Consider the following 6,312-nt stretch of genomic DNA (forward strand, 5'->3'; position numbering starts at 1 on the left):
TAGCTTTACCCTTTAGTGATGGACAGTACCTAAGGAAGAGATTTTTAATATAAGGACAATTTTCTGCAACAACATCTAATACCTCTACTGTGATATGTTCAATATTTACCAATTTAAGGGAAACTAATTTACCCATATTTGAAAATAACTCAATAAAACCATCAGAAGTAAATGAATCGTTCCACTCCAAGTGCAAAAATTCCACCTTTTGCAATTTATTTAAAAACTTTAAACCGGAATTCGTCATTGTACCACTATCGAGCATGAGTTTGGAAATATTACGACATTCCGAAACGTATTGTAACGTGACATCATCGCAAAAATCCTCGCTACACAAACCCAATGATTTTAACTTATCCTTTTGCTGCGTTAATAATTTAATAATATTATCTTGGGACACTAAATCATATCTATCCGTAATATGTAAATGCGCAAGATTTCGGCACGAAAGAAGCTTGTCAAAATTTGTGTCACTCAAACCGACGTCGCTTACAAAAGTGTTCAATAAAGGAAGACGGCTGAAATCAATATTATACTCGGGATTATCGGTTTTACATATTACTATGGAAAAAGATATGTCGATAATAGTCAACTCTTCCAAAGCAGAAATAGACTCGATGCGTCTAAATATATTAAAATCTTCAAATTGACCACAGTTAGTGAAAATTATTTTATTAATTACAGGACATTTATCTAAAATATATTCCACGTGTTCGACATTTGAAAGCGAATGGAATTGAACGATTTTGATAAGTTTAAAGTAGTTACTGTATTTATTTATAAAATTCTCCAATGGTAGTTCATCTTCACCGATGTAATGAATCAGCATCCGATCCCAAATTTGGGGAATTATGACAAACTCTTTCCACCTCTTGCATACTTGTTTTATTTGGACAATATCGTCATACGGGAGGTAAGTGAATATTTCTATCAATATTTCTGGAGGCAAACTGTTTATATCCATGGTAGTATGTCTTTAGTGTTGATTTGTTTTAGAGTAAGCAACAGTTTATGGTGTTGCTATGGTTTTAATGTTCTGTCAACCCCGTGTGACCTCAGGTGCAGTTGGAATTGAAGACATCTGAAAAGAATAAAAAAACAATAATCAAATGGCATTAGTAAAAAGTTCAATAGTTCGCGCAGAAAATAAGAAAGAGGGGGTGTAGCAATGAATGAAAGACGCCGCCAATGCAACAAGCATGATTTAAATACAGTCAACGATAGCACCGTATACAATAATAAACATATGTAACCCAAAAATAAGTAGTCTGTGTTAGGATTTGGGTTGGGTTCAGAAACTAATGGTTTCCAGTATGTCAATATCAAACAAGTGAGTCGGTGCGATCTCCTTGGGTGGATTGAAAAAGCAAGCGCTTAATTGGGTCTTAGCATTAACTAACAATTACAAAGACGTAGTTAATATCGATCTAACTGTCAAGCTTGTCTTCACCGGTACAGTAACTAAACCATTCGGAGCGAGTGAGCGATTTCATATACCTTGGATCAAGCCTCAATGACTCCGACTGCTGTGAGAAGGAAATTAGACAAAGAATTGAGATGTTCAAGAATGTTATGAGTCATCTCACTAAGTTAAAGAAATCGCAATATCATAAAAATTACTAAAAAAATACTCGTTAAATGTTAATATTTTTAATCGTCCTATACGGTCTTGAAATCTGGACTTTCGAAGAAGAGATGTGGGGCTGGCAAACAGATGTATCTTTATTTGAAGAGCTTGGCTTCAAGGAATGTCTCTCGGCTAACTGCAAGTGATGCGTTTTTCAATTCTTCAGTCATGTAGTAAGAAGAGATCCGAGCAGCATAGAGAGAATAGTGATCTCTGGTGGTGTCGAAGGGACGAGGTTGCAAGGGCACACGTCTAACACATGGAAAAACACCACCAAGAAAGCGACTGAAGCAACAAGATCAGCGCAGGATCGCTCCAGATGGAAGGAGATTGTTGAACACTTGTAAATTCACTGATTACCATCCTCAGTAATGAGGCAAAGGGTATGAAAAGATTCTGGAGCTATGGATAAATTATCAGTAGTACTCAACATTTGAAAATTGACTACAGTCGAACTCGGTTATTACGATCACGGAAATAGCGAGATTTTGGATGTAATGAGGAAACATTCATTGACATTTTAGTTTTCTCATACATTTATTCACTTTTATAACGAGCAGTCACCTGCGCTTTGCAGATGATATTGTTGTACTCTCACAGGACCCGAAAGACCTCCAAGGTAGAATGCAAGAACTCGCGGATGTCAGTCAAACGGTCGGTCTAAAGATAAATGTCTCAAAGACAAAAGTGATGAGTAACTGTTTTTCGGACCCTGCGATTATCTGTATTTCTGGCACCCAACTCGAGCAAGTCAGCAGCTACGTCTATCTCGGACAGCAGGTGTCCATAGACGGAAGCATGCACGATGAAATTGCTCGAAGAACAAAGCTGGGATGGAGTGCTTTCGGACGTCTGAATAGTGTCTTCAAGAGTGATCTACCATTATGTCTTAAGCGTAGGGTGTTCAACCAATGTGTGCTACCCGTGCTCACATACGGCTGCGAGACGTGGACCCTCAACACGAGAGATGTCCAAAGGCTAAGAGTCACACAGCGAGGCATGGAGAGGTGCATGTTGGGCATCACGAGAAAGGACCGCAAGAGAAACGAATGGGTTAGGAAGCAGACAAGAGTACGCGATGTAATAGACGTTGCCAAACAGCTGAAATGGAGATGGGCGGGGCACATTGCTCGCCGAAAGGACGGCCGCTGGACAAATGCCGTCATCCAATGGTACCCAAGGGGTACGAAACGGCCACAGGGTCGCCCTAAAAGCCGCTGGATTGATGAACTGGTAAAGTTCGGCGGAAATACGTGGCAGCGAACGACACAGGACCGAGAGAGTTGGAGAAAGCTTGGGGAGGCCTTCATCCAGCAGTGGATTGACCCCGGCTGATGATGATAACGAGCTACTTCTCGGGTATACCGAGCAAAAATTTTCTGCTAAAAATGCCGGATGCCGCCGGGATCGGATTACGTTTATGACACTAGTTAAGTGTCTAAGTACCTAATTGGTGTTTTCGCCGACAACATTGAAAAAGTATCCACGCATATGGTTGAAACTGCATGTAAAAAATCCAAGCTTTGTGAAGTCAGTAGGTACCTACCAACGTTCATTATAATAAACTTCTTTTGTAGTTTATGAATGCCATGCTTGTTTCGGGGAAAAATTCTAATTGTGTATTTTTGTTTGAATGCGACTTTTTGTCTATTCTCTGATATAACGAGTAATGCTTATAACGAGAAAATTCAGTCGGTCCCATCTTCCTCGTAATAACCAAGTTCGACAGTATATTCATATCCGGGTATGTACTACAAGGACAGTAATTATAAGTTTCCGAAGGTGTAAAGATGTACAACACTATCGAAGTATTTTCACTGTTCATGGCAAGAAACGGGTGTCACATTCAACATTTAACGTCCACGAGCGAACGCAAACAGTGACGTCCCGAGACAAAATGCCGCTGCATTTTTTTATACAGTATTTTTTATCATCCTTTCATGACTCCAATATCTAAGAAATGTGTTGTATCTGAAATCAGCACGTCTCATTGCTGGTCATTAAGAACATGACGTCCGACAACGGAAGTAAACTAGACATCGCGAACCCGACAAAAAAATTACAGTTCTGTTAAACCTTTTATGTTAATTAATACATTTTGTTCCCAACCAGTGAGTTGATTTTTTTAATGGAAAGATATTTCCGTTATTACTAAGCTTAGGTAGCTATTTCTACATATGTATACCTAATGATTCTCCTCGATTTGCCGCCCCCAAGCGATGCTCAATCTGCCTACCCCCACGGGACGTCACTGACCTCGCGGTCTCCTCCTTTTGATCCGCATCAAACGATAGGTCGCATATTTTTTTTTTTTTTTTTTAGAATTATTAATAACCATGTCCTTGCTTTTGCGTACAAGGTGGTTGTGAGTAATTTTGAACAATCACAAACACCCAGGCTTTGAGAAAAACACATAAATTTTGTGTATCCTGACCGGGAATCGAACCCAGGAACTCTCGGGTGGAAGGCAAGCGCCTTACGCACTGCACCACGAGAGTGGGACAATTATTGGGCGTCCATACTAGTTGCTGTACTCTACAACAGTCAAAGTCACAGCTCGCTAATGAGTACCCTGCTTAATGTGATCCAAAAAATAAGTAGATTGCATAGACTATAGATACATCTAGACGCCACCCGTTGCATTGCTAAATGAAGCTGCGTGCCGTGCGTTTGGTTTGTGGGCGAGCGAACACATTAGTCTACAAATGTTCGAGACCATAGACCATTTCGCTAGTGCTCACACTAGACGCTCAGAATTAAAATATAATTTTCTATTTTTTTACGTTATATAGTATTTTTAAGCGGTCAAAATGCAACCATTAGGTAAAGATATCCATAATTTAAGTTATTTTAAAGAAACACAAGGTCACTGATATTAAAATATATAATAATATACAAATAAATTATCACGAACATGTATCTACTTACCTATGAAACGTAATACCATCTTCTTGCTTATCAGTACGGCTACCATATTTTAATACAACACACAGAACCATCTTTCCTACTTAATTAACTAAAAATATTTACCACTGACTTTATGTTTAACACAAAAATAGCAATTTTAGCAACACGAGCTCGCAGGTTATCGAGGCTACGTGAAGCGATTCACCACGATTTGCCGGCGATACTTTTGGAAACTAACTCACACATATGTAGACCTTTTATCTTACTCTAGCGCGTGTCGCAGAGATTATAAGGGTGCCGAATACTTTCTCACTCGCACTCATGCATCGTTTTTGTACAGGCCTTGGTAGATTGTGTTAGGATTTGGTTTATTTTTTAGTTCAGAAACCAATGGGTATTGTCCATTTATCAATTTTGAAAAAGACAATAGAGTACAGTATCTTTAGAGAAAGAAATGGCATCTGAGCATGTCAATGGTTAAGGCTATACTTCAGCTGGGACACGATCTAAAATAAAAGTGACTGCGCGACGCGAAGAATGTGCAAACGACGCGTGCAGAACAAAACATAATTTGTCATAAAAATTCAACATGCGTCCATTTAGTGTTATGTTTATTGTTCTATTTGTAATAATAATAATATATTCATTGACATGTTTTCTTTTTCAAGTAAATGGGTAACGTTTTTTAGTCATCTTTACACGATTTAAGAATTAATTCCCCCGACGCCATCACAAAACAAATTGATGTGTTCATAGCTCGACTTTCGCTCTCCGATTGGCAGCCAGTTCGAAATTTCGTCGCACCTATAGTTGAAAATTATTTTCCGTTTCACTCAAGTATGCTCTTAAGTGATTTCACTATAAACTTTGCTAAATAAGGTAAAGATGATATTATAGTACGTAATTACTCCATATCGTTTTTGTGATCAAGTCTTTTGAGGCCCAAAATCAAACCAAAACCTACTGTAAAACAACCCAAAACCTACTAATTTTTGGGTTACAGTTGGTTGTGTTGGGTTTTTCGTCTCAAAAGACCTCGATCACAAAAACGATATGGAGTTTAGATTAAAGAATAAATAATATGGAGTATTATAAAATAACCAAGGTTTTTTGTTGGGACCTTATAAATGAGGATGGTGACTGATGATTTGACCGTCGGGAATCGTTCTCCACGGCTTGGGTCACTCGTCTCGGCACAGTTGAACGCAGGGGATGCATCAGTGGAGTTGCATTCTAGAATGCGTAACTCCACCTGGTTCTGGAAGAAGCTTTTTCTGATCTTAGACTGACCTTCACTTGACCACTATAATCTGTTTCTACTAGGTATTTAATACCGACAGCAAGTTTTAAATTTCTTTAAAACCTTGTTTACTTGTCAAGATTACCGGTATTGATGACAGCTTTTCTCAAATTAGATTAATAAAATAGTTTGTAAATGAAATGCAGTGGATGATGTAAGTTTAAATATAGTGGCCACGAATAAATTGAAAACGTGCATACATACACACTACAAATATCCGAGCTTTTTTTAATGACATAATTCTTTTTTCGAGGATATCGACAAACTTTTTTTGAAGTTTGAATCCATAGACTAATATAATATACATACTGACGACCAAAGACAACTGAGAAAAGTATTGAGCTTTTTGACCAGAACTTCATTAACTTGGTAGGTAGGTACCTACCTATTATATTTGTACATTTCTTTCGATAGAATACCGGTATTGATACCAATATTTTGCGAATTCTTATTCCGGCGCTCCATTGGCGAGCCAAAA

Source organism: Rhyacophila brunnea, unplaced genomic scaffold (genome assembly GCF_057557595.1).
Source record: "Rhyacophila brunnea isolate RB1 unplaced genomic scaffold, BYU_Rbru_1.0 scaffold_23, whole genome shotgun sequence".
Classification (NCBI taxonomy): Eukaryota; Metazoa; Arthropoda; class Insecta; order Trichoptera; family Rhyacophilidae; genus Rhyacophila; species Rhyacophila brunnea.